Below are 16,799 nucleotides of genomic sequence, written 5' to 3'. Positions count from 1 at the left end.
ATTTCTCATGACATCTCTCAATCCATTATATCTGCAGACATTGGCTCTATCTCGATTTCTGATCATGCCCGGTATCCATTTCTCTAGACACACTTTATAAGCCTTCTGTTCCTGGACATTGACGTTTTAATAATTCATTGTTGCTTGACCCTGTTTTTACCTCCTCATTCATCTCTTTTTCTTAAAGAATATTTCCTTTTTAAGGAATCAGATACCCTCCCTTTTCATGTCATATAGGATGCTTTTAAAGCTGCTGCACGTGACTTTATCATTAATTATGTTTCTAAGAAAAGTCATAATGCCCGAAAAATCGCCACAGATCTTTTTGCCAAGATAAAGAGATTGGAACATTCCTATTATACTACTAAATCAAAAGATTGTTTAACAGATCTAATAGTAGCCAAACTTCAATTCAATAAGGAATCAGCTGAAAGTGCCTCTTTGTATTTGCTCAAATCCAGTGCCAAATTCTATGGCGGAAAAAAGTAAATCAGGCAAATTATCCTAAAGTAAAAAAAAATGAACATTGATTCAATCCTTGATGATCAGCAAATACCCAAATTTAAAGATTCAGAAATTTTGCAAGAATTCCATACTTTTTACAACTCTCTATATACACCAGAAACTACTCCTATGGATGAATCCATTATGAGCTATCTTTCTTCTATTGATAAACCCCTTGATATTCATTTAGATTTTGATTCATTAGAGCTTGATGTTTCATTGACAGAATTACATACTGCTTTACTCACTCTTAAGAAAGATAAAGCTCCAGATCCAGATGATTTTATCGTTGAGATTTTTTTCATATTTTTCCATACTCCTCCTTCCCAACTTACACAAACTTCTAATTTCTTTTTGCAAAAAGGAACTTCTCCAGGATCCTTTTTGGAAGCCCTAATTAGCCTTATACCCAAGGAAAATAAAGACCCACGCTTTTGTAAAAACTATAGACTGATTTCATAAGTTAATATATATTATAACAGTTTCTCAAAATCCTTGGCCTTACGATTAGAATCCTTACTCCCTGATCTTTTTGGTAAAGAACAATTAGGTTTTGTGAAAGGTCGTTTTCTCACTGATAACACACGCCTATTTTTATATACTCTCCAAATCATCTCATTCTTCTGAATCTCTAGCGGCTGTAGCTTTAGATACAGAAAAAGCTTTAGATAGAGTTTATTAGCCTTTTATTTTTTCGACACTTTAGTGGTTTGGTTTTGGTCCCAAAATTATTAATTTCATTTCTCTTCTACATTGGAATCCTAAAGCAGCTATATTTGCTATTGGCCTTACTTCTTCATATTTCACTTTGGGTAGAGGTGTTAGACAAGATTGTCCCTTATTCCCTTTTTTTTGCTTATTCTAGCTTTAGAACCCTTCTTACCTTGACTTCATTAAAATTCAGAGTTCCAAGGTTTTAGCTATGGGAAAACCCATATTAAACTGGCAGCATATGCAGATGATATTTTATTATTCCTCTCCAATCCTCATTCTTCTCTACCCGCTTTTCTCTCTGAGACAGAGGCATATTCTTCTGTTTCTGGTTATAAACTTAACAATGACAAATGCAAAATTGTATCTTTAACTAAATTTACTTTAAAAGATGATTTTAAAATAACTTACTTCAATTGGAATACTAACCATATAAAGTACTTATGTATATATTTCTCTACTTTAATTTATCAATAAATTTCCATCAACGTAGATAAATGTTGCTTAAAGATTTCTTCCCTCATTGACAAATGGCATTCTTTATATTTATCCTGGTGGGGAAGGTTGGATACAATAAAAATGATGTAATCTCTGATTGTTCTTTTTACTGTTTCTAACATTCCAGTTGCCATAGCCCAAAAGCTCTTCAAAAAAACGAATTCCTTATTATCTTCCTTTCTTTGTAATAAGAGAAGAGCACGTATGTCAATGACAAAACCTATCTGTTCTAAATCAGAAGGTTGTGTTAATTTTCCTACCTATCGTAAAGCTTTTAACTTACGTCAATTATCTCACTGGCTCACTGACTCCTCGTCAGACTCTCCTCTTTGGGTTACCGTTTAACAATCATATCTCGCCCCCTTTTCCTTTCATGAATACCTATCATTCACTCGAAAACCTCAGAAATGATCTACTCCATTGTTAAATATACACAACAGTTATTAGATACATTTCTATTAGATGTTTCTACTACTAAGAAATCCCTTTTACAATCCCCCATTTGGCACAACAATTGGATAACGATTAAAGACAAACCCATTCATTTGAAATCATGAAGACAAAACGGTCTTCTCTGGGTCCACCAGCTATTTCAAAATGATAAATTATATCTTTTCACCAAGCTAAAATTATTTTTAACTTTCTGGTCTCATTTTCTAATAACTATCAATTGCTGCAGCATGCTTTGAAGTTATCTGTTGATCAAGCTGATCTAATTTCAGATCCATCTAATATTACTTCTAACATCTCTCATGAGTTTTTCAATTCAGGTTCCAAAGCATCAAACATGTATACCTATTTATGTAAATTGACCCCTTTAGAGATAAAACTAAAGTGAAATCGGATTGGGAACGGGATTTAGATGTCATTTGATCCATTCAATTATGAATCAAAATTTGGCTTAAGATTAGGAAAATATCTAAAACAGCTAACAAGATGCAGACACTTTTCTTTATTTACAATAGGTTACTTCTTTCCCCCTTCTTCCTCCATAAGATAAACATTGAACTACTTTGAATTATGCTGTTACGTTTCAAATAAATGACAAGATTTGTTTTATATCTCCTCACATCTTTTCTCTATTGTTAAAATAACCACTCATTCATGTATATTTATATTTTTTAATCACATAATATATATGTATCTTTATTATATTTCCTTTTCCTTTACCCTTCTGCTTCAATAAACTTTACTCTTTTCAAACTAAAAAAAAGAGGTCACGTGTGTAGATCTGCAACAGTCATAGCCTTCAGTTCAGTAATGATCTGGTGCTAATAAGATAATATACCAGGACATGTCCAGGTCATATGGAGGCATGTGGCATCAGGAGGGCCACATCTCCAGCAATTAGCATTAGCAGAGAGCTTGTATCTAAACATAGCTACTGGGGTACAATACACCCAATGCAGAAATCTAAGGTGCAAAAATCTGACCCGTAAATTGAGGGATACTCTTTGGGTCTATTCGCAACAGTATGCCCATTGTGTATCTGTGAATTTGTGTCTGAGCTACTGCTCCCAGCTGCATTTAATATGTGCAGAAGGCTGTGAGAGCATGGATGAAACAGAATCATATGGGCCAGATAATAGTTTGGCTGTTGTGGGATTAATGAAAAGCGTTAATGAGCAGCTGACATTCCTGTAGTGCCTCCGGGAATAAGCAATGTAGGTGTTGCATAGCACTGTGTAGCCTATGGTATGTCAGTATATGCAGGGGGTTACTAATACTGATGCGCAAATAATCATAGTATGATACAAAGACAATATTTTTAATAGGTCTCCCATTGTATGGAGTAGTAGCTCACACAGATGCTTCAGCACTCCGCTGTAAGGGGTATCAGAGGATTCTTATGTAGTGGAATGTGTGGGGAATACCATGCTACAACATGGGCAAGATCCATCAATCTTTTCCATGCCTAGCGTATGCATTGGACCATATAATGTTTCGTCCGGTGGTGGCTGGCGCTTTAATAGTATTGCTAGGTGCACTGGTGTGGGATGTACTAACCCAGCCTCCACATTCAGGTACAGAAGGTGTCTCCTGTGAATCTAGTGATGTGCATGCTGAGTGCTGTGCCACTAAGTAATAGAGTTCTAAGTTGGGAGCAGCTAAGCCGCCCATATATAAAGAAGTTGCATTTTCGACCATGCACTTCTAGGTTATTGGCCAGCCCATGCAAGTTTCAGCATGAGCATATTAAGTGGGTGAAAGAATGCTTTGCTGAGTGCAATTGATATGTTCTGAAAGACATAGATTAGCCAAGGGAGCATTACTATTTTCATAACGGTTACCCTTGCCACTTCCCATAAACACAATTTGATCCATCAGTCCGCCATGTCAGTTATGAAGTCTATATGTCTTTCAGAATTTGCCCTGGTGAGGACTGTGATGTCAGTGTAGTAGTGTATCCCTAAATATCGAGATGTATCTGTTTTCCTAGGGAGTTTATAGTGTACCATAGGGTGTTGAGCATGTGCTGTAAGGGGCATCAAAATGGATTTCATCCATTTTATTTGTAGTCCAGAGCAAACGCGAAATTGTATATTTTCACCTAGCACTGGACTTAAGTGTAGCGATGGGTGTCTGATAATAAGTAATATATCATCTGTGTACATAGATAGTAGAATTTGTTTTTGTTCCAAATGTTATGCTTCGGTGGTGGTGATACTCGTGGAGAATAACGTCTAAGGGCTAGGAGAGAATTCAGCTCTCCCCTAGTGCTAATTGCTGGAGAAGTGGCCCTCCTGATGCCACATTCCTCTATATGACCTGGACGTGCCCTGGTATATTATCTTATTAGCACCAGCTCATTACTGAACTGAAGCCTATGACTGTTGCAGTTCTACACATTACCCCCCTTTTTTTTCTACAGGAGCACCTCTTGCAGCTTGTCCCATTCCTGTTATTTGATTTCTACAATTTGGTCTGCTCCCAGCATTGGACTGCAATGAACCACCCTTTCCCCCCCTCTGCTTCTCGTCTACTCCCTGTTGGTCAGTGATGGCGGGTGCGAGGCAGCTATTTTACCCCCTCTGATGGCCCTCGCAGTGGTATGCTTGGTTTTGGCGAGTGTATCCGTCCCGCTGCTCTACTGTGCCTCGACCTAAACCCTCCTGTGGGTTCCTCATCTGTTTAAAATTGGACTGCCTATGTTCGGGCCCGGTGGAGTGGACTGACCTTGGGTCGCACCTTGTTGGGGCCGGTCTGCTGGACTTTGAACTCTCTTTCCTATTACCATCTACCTTATTCCTGATCCCCCTCTCCACTTTGCTCTGTTTAACTGCAATCTTTCCCTTGCTCCGCTGCATTTTGAGTGTTGGGCGCTGATGTATGTATTTATTGTATGTAACCTGTGTACTGTCCACGTTATCCCTTATGTAGAGCACTATGTTACCTATGGGTCTAGCCAGTGCTATATAAATCTCCTAAAATAAAAATAAAATAAAATGAGTGTCCCTTGGCTAAGGCGAAACTAATGGGAGAAAGGGTGCATTCCTGCCAGATCCCCCTACCAATAGGGAACATTTCCAAAAGGTGGGAATTGTTCTTAACCATAGCCCAGGGTCTTGAGTAGAGTAGAGTTAGCCATTTTAAAAATCCCATCCCAACTACCATACGCTCCATCATGGTCAACTTGTTTTAGACCTGTCATTCTTAGGGTGGTCTTCCTCCAACTTTATCCTGCTTACCTCCACTTTTTGCAGTATCATTTCATTTCTCTTAGGACTCTGAACGCTTTACCACTGCTAACCAACGCTAAAGTGCATGTGCTTCTCCCCTAAAACATGGTAACTTTGGTATATGCCTGATTGGCATATTTAGTTTACCTGTAAGTCCCTTGTGAAAATTGCTCCCATATATATCCAGGGCCCGTAATCTAAATGCTACTAGTGATCCGGGAGCACTGATTGTGCCACCCACACATGTAGCCTACCAAATCTGCCTCAGGTCTGCCATTGCAATTTATCTGGCACTCCGAATTGGCATTTAAAACCACTTGCCAGGCCTTAAACTCCCCTTTTATTACCCATAGTTTACCTCTAAGGTAGGCCCTAGGCCGCAACATTTGTTTTGTACTACTGTGTGTCCTACACCTCTCATATGCTAGCATTCAGAATTCCTTAAAACACTTTTAAGCTGTAATTCCTGAGTAGCCAAATCATGTTCCATATATTTAGAATGGTAATGATAAATCCCCATTAGTGGTAAATTTGTAATTGACATTACTATTTTAGAAATGTATCAAATCAAAAAGAAGGAGAAGGAAGTGGTTGAGATCCATTCAGCTTCCTTGGTACATAATTAAAAAAATCAGAGGGGGAACCGATCACTTGTCCTGGGTCACCAGGGTTTCTTAGTTTTTTATTTCACAGTACCGATAAAAACCCCGTAATCACGTGCCAAGGCTCGGATGGCGGTATATCTTGGTTTTCTGCCTTTATAGGTACGTGGCAGCATCATCATCGGGTTAGTTGTCATGCTTCCTCCACCCGGAGGTAAACCACTGGTTAATACAGTAGTGATCAGTGATCAATAATGGTGAGTTACAAAGTGAATGAAAAAAAGGGGTGTTCTGGTAAAAAGCATGAGTGGCCATATAGAACAGAAAATATATTAGGTCTGGGATCAGGCTCTTTTAAAATCTTGGACGTGCATAGGAAGGGGAGTTAGGAGTCTTCCACACTGATCTCAGTCCATAAAAAAGGTCGACATGTTTCAGCCTTTGGGTTGCCCAGGAGGGGTTGGGTAGGCTTTCTTCAGGACCTAAAACTAGTGAAAAAAGTGATAACCACTTTTAGAAAGTGTTGAATAACACAATATATAATACAGCACAAATGCACTCTAAAGTAATCTAGTTAAACACAGTAACCTAATAAACCAAAACTTTTAAATTCAAGTGTGCACCCTGTAGGGGGCTCTGTTAACCTCCTAGATACCTAAGTAAACCACATAAACCGGACACATGTCCAGGAACTCAAGGTGCATTACTTAGAGACACTTAATCCAAAGTGTACAATATGGGAATGAGAATATTATTCTTAATTGTGACAATCTCAAAACTAGTGGTCAATGAATCAATTTCGTTCAGCAAAAGTACTCAATACATTGGGGTGGAGCAGTTTATCATGGACCAGATAACCCCCTTAATCTCCTGGATGGTGATTGGTTGACAGAGGTTTTCCTCGGTGCGGCTCCAACCAGACAAAGATAGCCCTGTATCAATAATCTGTAATGCTCTGTGTGGAAATTGTGATCTGAGCTGTGTAAAGCTCTGAGTAGTGTGGGGTGAATATCAAGTCAAGTATGTGCAGCATGGTGTATTGTGATGTGCCCTTAGGCGAATCCACCCTAATAATTTCAGAGGAGGTCAATGAAGGACGTATAATACCAGATAATATTTTCCCTGGCAGATCCCCCTCCCTATTTTGGTGGTCCACTGTGTATTTATTTAGAAATGTCATCTACTCTCTGCCTCTTCACAGAACTCCACTCTTTTTAAGTTGAGTTCAGCTGGTCTGTGTGGGGCGGGTCTGCAATCTCCATCTGATTCGAAAAGTTGTAGTTCTACTTCTAGTTTGTCGAGTCTAGTGTTTATTGATTAAAGATACCGTGGGCTTTAGAGATACACTCTCTGCAGATCGCCACCTTAATAGTGTCCCATAGGGAAGCCACAGTTGCCATTGTATTATTATTAAGTTCAAAATATGCAAGGATAGAAGTGTGGATGTCATAGACAAATGCTGAGTCCAGGGGTGACTGTGTTTGGAACAGCGACATGATACTGGGACAGGGAGAGGCGGGTATATTGAGCAATAGTACGGCCAGAGAGTGATTATACAATGTTCCGGGCAGGTATGTTACAGATGGCAACCAATCTGCCATGTCCCTACAGCCTAGCCAATAGCCTAGCCTGGAGTGAGACCCACCGACTACTGAGTAGAAGGAGAATGTCTGGGTTGTGTACCCTGTATAGGTCTATGAGTTGAACGTGGCAGAATACTTGGCTAAGTCTGTCTCACACTGACTTGTGTCTATCCAGCATGCCCCCTTTATAGTCTAGGTGTGATTATAGCGTAAGGTTGAAATCTCCACCCCAGAGTAATGTACATGTTGAGATTTCATTAAGAGCTGAAAGATCCAGTTCGACCACCAGAAAGAATTCAGGTGCATCTATGTTTAGTCCCTAGATATTCAGTCGTGTGACATGCATACCATTGAGCAGTCCCTGCACCCAAATGCACCTACCCTGGTCATCTGTCTTGTGACTGAGCGATCGGAACAGTACTTCCTTTTATTATCAGGATAGTTGCCCCCTTGATTAGGTTGAATAAGAAGAATAGTATCTGTGTATACTCCACTTACTAGCTAAGCTACTCTCCAGTAACTCAGTTAACTGTGTTTCTTGAAGGAATGTGATGTCGACATTGTGTCGCTTCAGGCATTCTAGTATAAAATGTGTATATGTGGGTAATTAATTCTTCTCTCATTTAATGGCATTAGCTTGAGCAGAGTTGTTTAGTTGGCAGTGTGAACACCATGGGTGCCTGGTATAGAAGTGGTTGTGGAGATAGTGTCAGCCATATTGTGGTGGTTGGTGCTATAGGTGCATGTCCATGAGTTGCATTTCATGCGTGTTTTGTGTCTGAAAGCCCATCCACCTTCCCAAGTTGACCCCAAACTTGTCGACTTAATGATCCCACCTGCTGAACAAAAATCAGTGTCATTACATAAAAACCCACTACTTCAGTTTGATATAGTTATGGTTAGTACTCAGAACTCTAAGGTCGGCCAGAGGTATCGATGACAAGTTTCTGAGCCCAAGCAGGCAACATGTCACTGTGGTCACCCCTCGGAGACACAAGGCCAGGGCACTGCACGTATGGACCTCGGGAGGGGGGGTCCAGATGCCTCATGCAAGGACTCAGCTAACCACAGGCCGCATATATTATTTATTCGATATCATCAAAAATGCTGGAAGGTGAGTTAACGTTCTGTGCTGCGGGCACATTACACTGTCTGGAAAGCTGCTTGGCAGGTTTGTCGGCTGCACCTGGAGTGTTCAGGATACGTGGTTTTCCACTAACAGTCCTGCACAGTCTATGGCATACGGTATCTCCATCTCACGCAGTCTTTATTGCAGGAAGACATTTTCTTCTAGCCTCTTGGAGGGGTTGGTGAAATCCAGGTAAAAGTAAATTACTGTGCCTTCATAGCATATGTTGTGCTTTTCTCGGGCTAGCTCCAGTGTTCTATCTGTATCTCTATAGTTAAGCAGCTTTGCGATGATTGGACATGGTAGGTCTGCTGGCCCTAGTCTGGGAGTGAGTGAACAATATGGCCTCTCGACAACAAACATCTGGGGCAGGTTTTCAAGGCTAAACATTGCAGTTAGCTTTTTTTGGACTTTTTTCTTAAAGAGAGTCTATTTTGTGGTAACGGTGGTTAAATATCCCTTCATTTAAATCAGAAGGAATCTGACATCAGTAGGATCCTTTGATGCCACATCCTAGGCAGTGCCAACAAAGTCCCCACATCGTGGTGCTTCTCCAGTGAACATGCACCCTCTTTTTACATCTGACTTGCCCGTATTTAGCAGTGTACCAGAGCAGGATCATTAATGTATCAAACAAGGACCCCCTGAGCAAAGAACTATCTGTGCTCCTAGGTCAGGGATAAATCATATGTGTAAACAACAACCTAGGCGGACATAATGCTTGTCAAGTGAATATTATAAGGGCAAGGGACCATTCTCAAAAATGAAGTTAAAATAATTTTTATTGGCAACACATCAATAATTCTTCCAATCTGGTGACACATTCAGAAATAGAATGATGTATGTCTAAATATTTGCTCTTTCTTTAACATCCACAACAATATTTCACAGTGAATTATTCTCAGTGGCTTAGGTAAGCGCAAAAAACCATGTATTTTATAGACTGTTAAGATTTGACATATACATATTCTCTACTGCACTATGGCCCAATTGTGTATTATAAAAACAATATAAAGAACGTACAAAACTCGCAAAATAATATTATTTCACATTTGAGAGGGCTAGACCGTTTTTATTAACTGGCTGATACAATGTGTACAATGCAAAGCTAAGTGCTCTATTTGTCCAGATAAGAGCTAAAAACAACCAATCAATTTTAATAAGTGTACCATATAAAAAATGTAATAACGGCAGAATAGACATTTGAATCCAACCTGTTCTATCCATAATTGAGAGCAGGAGGAACTTCCATATTATAATTAAAGCCTTCATTTTATCTAGTGATGGTAAATAATTTGTTCATCTATATTTGTAGTTGTATTTGTTCCTGAATATCTCTTTGGTCTCTGATTTACAAGTGGTTGCAATTCCAAAAGGAAGGCGTCAATAGTGCAATTGCATAGCAACATCTCCATCTTCAGTTTATTTATCTTATATCCTCCTATCTACTGAAATTGGTAAAAAAGATTAAAAGCCTCCAAATCAGGTCTTAATAAAAGTACAACCGCATCTGCGTTTAACTTGATTTTGGACTTCATGTCTGTTAGGGCCTTAATTATCATAACATTTTATATAGCAAAAGCAAGTGACTGAACAAGTATAGGCAGCAAGGGGACCCATTTTCCATAGCACCCCATGTGTTATCACTTTTTTAAATACACAATTAATAATTTCCCACCTCAAATGGCCAGCCACCATATAAAGCCATTCATAATAAAAAAAAATCAAAAGAGTAGAGAGGCAACTTAAGAGAATACATAAGTAAAAGCAAATGTTTACATTGATAGCAAGCATGGATGAATCAAGGTGTCTTTTCCTTGATTAAGAATCTCAACAAAGTTTTTCGGGGCCGCACATAGGTTCTATCTCACATGGTATCTGGGTAATTAATGTGGCCTGGATAATAATGGAGTCTTGATCAAACTTTGAGAAACACCGAACACGAGCAATGGCTGAGCATGGCCTCAGACATCAGAATGAACCAAAAGTAATTATTCTCATGATATTGCGATCACTCACGCAACTTTGTGTGGCCTGAAAAACATTTTTGAGATTCTATTACAGGACCGGAGGCTTCAGATTATGCTTCTCTTTCTTTACTGTAATTTCACAGCAGCCAATAAACATACAGTTTAATAAAAATAAACTACAGAGGCCATGATGCTTAGCCTTAGCCACGCCTCCATGAGCCCTATAAGAGTCCTGGTAACATTCCCAGCGTCCTCTTTCTTTGCTGCTCACACAGCAACAGATAAGTGCCATGTTCCTTATTCTACTGATTTTTTCTTTCATGAATATTGATGTACTGTGAGTGCAGCGCTTAGAATCCTATTTGCACAACTGGGCACGCTGTGTGCGTTACATTATTGTCTGTTTTACAGTTTTATTATTGCTTGGTTAGAGTATTGAATTCGCGGGTGCTTCCCGCGTTGCAGGGACCGCGCTACGCGGCATTGTTGTCAGCGCTTCTGCGCACTGGGACAAAGCTCTGCTCTGAATGTATCCTCGGTCTCCTTTGAGCGAGCGCCTCAAGGCGGACCAGTACCCGGCCACACTGCGGTCTTATCTTACCTCTGGTCGCCCTGTGTTCACCGGCAGGTAGCGCAAAGGCTTGGGAACCGTGAACCTCTCGGCCGACGCGTGTAGCGTGACGCGCGCCCATTGGGCTATGTTTTGGTATGTTTTGGGCACACGTTGGGCTGCACACGTCATTTTGCCGCTTTTCCACCGCTATTCACCGTGTTTTTCATAGAGCTGGTGGAGAGTGACGCCTAACTGGTTGGAATAACAGTTTATGCCTTATTGGAGTGAGCACACGCTCCATATATATTTTATCTTGGCTCCTACGCCCTTTGGGCTGCAAGAATTTGACTACAGCACCTGCTGAGGGGGTCTGGTACTGGTTACTCAAGTATTGGACTGTGTGCATAGGGCTGACCCCCCCCCCCCACGACTCCCCTAGTGCCTACCTCTTGTACAATTTTCATTTATTTAACCCCACTGTTGTTGGATATGTAGGAGTGGGTGTATTTTGATGAGGAGGCGGGGGAAGAAACTTATGAGGAGCAGCCGGCTGCTGCTGTGGAGGACAAAATTGTTGAGGCTTTGGACGCTTCTGTCCAGGCCTCTGTCAGCAATGCAGTGGAAAGCACAGTTCCCGCAATTGTGCATCAAGCATTGGCGGCTGCGCTTCAACCGATAACTAAGCAGCTGGAGAAATTCGCTAAGCGCCATGGGTTTACTAAAGATAAGTCCACTAAAAAGACTCCACCAGCTCAATAGACACCTCTTACTGATCAATGGCCACATTCAGGCGCTTTAAGTTCCCTCCCGTCTGCGCCTGGGCAGGATCATGCCTACCCGGCCGGTGGCAAGGCTACCAGTAAGCAGCATTATGTGGACACTGACACCACTACTACCACTGGAACTGACACCACGGATACAGATGAGGAACAGCCACCGAAGAAGAAGGCTAAGAAAGACGTTGCTTCAGCGTCAGAGCCTCCTCCTAATACTGCCTTTACCTTCAACCCATCTGACATTATTCACCCTCGATCGTCAGATTGGGTCCAGTCCCTGCTGTGGCGGAGTACCTTCAACAAAATATTAGGAAGGGGTTTGACAAGGAGGTTCGGAACCGCCTTAGATCAGAATGTCCTCGTCCCGACCTTGCCCATAAGGTGGCGGAGACTCCAGAAATAGACCCTAGCCTTCTCACATTCCTGAAGAAGTTTGCTAAGGACCTGAAAAAGGGGTTAGACCGAGCCTGGCGCGGTTGTCAGGATAAAATGCTTGATGTCGTAGGACCGCTGGCAAAAATCCTGGAGATGGCTTTGCAAGCAAAGGAATCCAATGTCCCACTTGACCCTGATATATTGGCAGGTTGGACTCAACGTGCCATTTGTTTATTAGGCAACGCTAATTGCGCAGTGTCCACAGAGCGACACAAGTCCCTCTTGATGAGAATGGACTCTAATCTGACGGAGCTTGCAACGGCGGAGCCTGGTCCACTTGCGGAAGGCAACCTTTTTGGCGACCGTTTCATGAAGGATGTCTCCAAATATGTGGGCACCTTCACTTCCTTGGATAAGGCTCAATCCAGCATCAAGCGTGTGCTTCAGCAACACCTTTTTAACAGAGCCGGACGAGGTCGGGGACGCTCGCCAGGCCGCTTCGCCAATCAAGGTCCCCCCAGAGGTGACTTTGGACGAGGTCGAGGAGACTGGGACTCGACCAGAGGTGGCACATTCTACCCCACACGACATCCATACTCCAAAGGCAGATACCAAGGAGGAGGCAACAGAGCAGTGTTCCATGCCCAGAATTCATCAGGTGAGCGCAGTAGATTGTTTCCATATGCCATTGGGGGGTCGCACCATTCACTTCCTTCACACTTGGAGTCTCCTGACTCAGGACGCATGGGTCTTACAAACTATTCAGGGGTTTCAACAGGAGTTTTACGAGACACCAAGGCAGGCACATCACCCGAGGGTTCTCCATTTTTCTCAACCAGAGAGGATTTGTATAGACAAAGAGATAGAAGAATTGCTTTGCAAACAAGCCGTAGCCGAGTGAGAGTACAACCCACACGGATTTTGCAGCAACATATTCCTAGTGCAGAAAAGGGGTGGTGACCACAGGCTAGTGTTGAATTTAAGGGACTTAAATTATTTTCTGGACTACAACCATTTCAAGATGGAGGGGATCCATCTGTTGATGGATCTTTTACAACCGAACGATTGGATGGTGCGCTTGGATCTCAAGGACGCCTATCTTTCGATTCCCATCTACCCTCCTCATCGCCGTTTCCTCCAATTTCAGTAGAGCGGACGGTGGTTCGAATACTCGTCCCTTCCTTTCGGGCTTTCCTCGGCTCCTTGGTGCTTCACCAAGGTAATGAAGCCGGTGGTCACACACCTGCGGGAGCAGGGGGTGCGCATGATAATATATCTCGACGACATCCTGATCATGGCCCAAAGCCCGGATCTAGTATCGCGACATCTTCAGATGACCATTTTACTTCTCCAAGCTCTGGGGTTTGTGATCAATCAAGCCAAGTTGGCCCTGATCCCATCTCAGTCGATGGATTTTCTAGGGTTTGTGATCGACTCACAGTCGGCGCAACTCAGTCTGCCTCGGTCCAAGTTGAAGGACCAGAAGAAGGAGATTGTATCCCTTCTCAGCAAACAGGTGATCTCGCTCAGGACGATTGCCAGAGTTGTGGGTTTACTGGCATCGTCCGTCCAGGTGATATTTCCGGGCCCTCTACACTACAGGGCGTTGCAGAGACTCAAAATTCGGCATCTCTAGAGAGGTCTGGCTTATTCAGACCTAGTCCCTCTGTCTCAGGAGTTGAGAGACGAGATGCGTTGGTGCTTGAGCCACGTGGAAGCGTGGAACGGCAGAGCCATCTTCGGCTCTCTGCCCGAGATAGTCATCGAGTCCGACGCCAGCCGTTGGGGCTGGGGTGCACGCTGTGGAGATGTTTCTACAGGCGGGAGGTGGTCTCTGCAAGAGCTAGAACTCCATATAAATTGCCTGGAGCTCCTCGCGGGCTCCTTCGCCGTCAAGCCCCTCTCACCGCAACGGACCTCTTGTTGCATCCTCCTTCGCATGGACAACGTCTCGGCGGTGCGTTACATAAACAAGCTAGGAGGGACAAGATCGTCCATGTTGGTGGAGATAGCCACAGATTTTTGGCATTATTGTCTCAATCATCAGATCACGATTATAGCAGAGTATATTCCGGGTCGGTCCAACATGATAGCGGACTGGAACTCGAGACATCTTCGGGATTACAGCGATTGGCAGCTGCTTCCCAGAGTGTTCAGCTGGCTTCAGGATCTATGGGGCCCGTGTCAGATCGACTTGTTCGCATCTAGGCTGAACCGTCAGCTTCCCAGGTTCTTCAGCTGGAGGCCAGATCCAGCAGCGGAAGGAACGGATGTGCTTCTACAGGACTGGTTGGGGACAGTGAACTATGCCTTCCCTCCCTTTCTTCTGATTCCACGAGTGGCCTCTCACATTACCAAACAGGAGGCGGAGGTGGTCCTGGTGATGCCTCTGTGGAGATCGCAGCCCTGGTTCCCGATGTTATTGGGGATGTGCTGTGACCTTCCCAGGATGCTCCCGTGGTCGGAGGATCTCCTCCTAGGACCTCTGCGGGAACAGCATCCGTTGATCCTGTCTCAACGAATATCGCTGATAGCATGGAGGCTTTCAGACAACAATGGAGTTTGCCTGGAGTTTCAGGAACGGCTAGCGACTTTATCAAGCAGGCCTGGCCCCTTCCACGAGAAAAAGGTATTCTTCAGCCTGAAAGGGTTGGTTATGTTGGTGCGTGGAACGGGATTTGGATCCCGTGGGGGCAGGACTTTCACATATCGAAATCTTTTGTCGGACAAAGCGGCCAGTGGTCTGGCCTATAGATCCATGAACAACTTCCGGTCGGCCATTTCTGCGGGACATACCCACATTGACGGAAAACCGGTGGGTATGCACCCTCTGGTATGCAAACTCCTCAAGGGTATACATGTCGCAAATCCTCCCAAGCCCAAGTATTCTCGGCTATGGGACGTTTCTTTGGTCATCAAACTCCTAGATAGTTGGCCCGCTAATGACTCGCTTTCCAGAAAACAGTTATCGGCAAAATTAGCCATGCTATTATGTTTGTCAGCTTGCAGGAGATCGTCGGATGTACGCGCCTTGGACGTTACAGGTAGAGAATTTACTCCGGAGAGAGTTTCTTTTACCATTACAGGTCGTACAAAGATCCTTTCTAGACAGGTTGATTATAATGCTTTCCCTACTAATTCCAAATTATGTGTGGTCCAATGCTTGAAAGCTTACGAGGAGTGTACTCGTTCTTTGAGACCAGCTGGTGTCACGCAACTTTTGATTGCTGTTCAAAAGCCATGTAAACCTGTGTCCTCCACTACTATTGCAAGATGGCTTAAGTTTATCATGAAGGAAGCTGGTGTTGATGTTCAACTGTTTTGGGCGCACTCTGTGCGTGGTGCCCTGGCTTCGAAGTCATATTTATTAGGAGCTAACATTCAGGATATCATGCATTATGCTGATTGGTCGTCTGAATTGACATTCAAACAGTTTTATTATAGGCCGGTGAGAGACATTACATCTGTTGTTTTTGATACACGGTTAAACTAGCATAATCTGAAGCCTCCAGTCCTGTAATAGAATTAAAAATTAGCTAGCATTCGCGCCAAGAATTTTCAATTCTATTAAGGACACGGAGGCCTGGGATGGGGGTTGTGGGGTTGAGGTAGGGAGTCAGGACGAAGGAACGGAGTGAATATGCACTATCCCCTAATGTGAAAGAAAAAAATACATTACTCACAGGCACACTTTGACATACGTCTGCTTCATCTATCAAGGGAGTGTCACCCAGTAATTTACCTAGCAGGTATCCTTCCCCGAATTCACCCGCTGTCAGGCAGGTATAGATCCCAATGTTTTGGAATATGTAGGAGTCGTGAGTGCTTCCTGGGTACCTGGCCACTATATCTGTGATAATGTACTTGGCATCACAGATTGCTTGTACATCAATTGTGTGTGATGACTTCCTGTTCCTGTATATGTGCTCGGTGGCAGCTGGGGGGCAAATGGGGATGTGGGTCCCATCAATGCAGCCAATCACGTGTGGGAAATTCGCCATGAGGTAAACGTCTGTCTTGGTCCTGAGCAAGTCCGCATCAGTGTCTGGAAAGTGGATGTAATGCTCCAGTCTTTGCATCATGGCATCCAGGAACTTTCAGAAAAAACAAGACAAGCAGCTCTGGGACACCCCACCTACCGCTGCCACAACACTCTGGTAGCTCCCAGATGCAAGGAGGTGTATGCTACAGAGCACTTGAACATGGGGTGGGATGGCATGGGCCCTTGGTTTTGGGTGGTCCAGGAGTGGGTGCAGATCCCTGATCAGGTCCATGATGGTCTGGGGGTGCAGTCTGTATCTTTGCAGTATCTCTGGCTCTGTCAATTGGAAGAGTGTTATCCTCTGGCTGTACACCTGCTCCTCCCTTCTCCATTCCCTCTCACCTGCTGCCTATAGCCGTAGACGTCTTGCTATGAC

The sequence above is a fragment of the Lissotriton vulgaris genome, chromosome 2_1 (genome assembly GCF_964263255.1).
Source record: "Lissotriton vulgaris chromosome 2_1, aLisVul1.2, whole genome shotgun sequence".
Taxonomy (NCBI): Eukaryota; Metazoa; Chordata; class Amphibia; order Caudata; family Salamandridae; genus Lissotriton; species Lissotriton vulgaris.
This window is presented reverse-complemented; position numbering follows the sequence as displayed.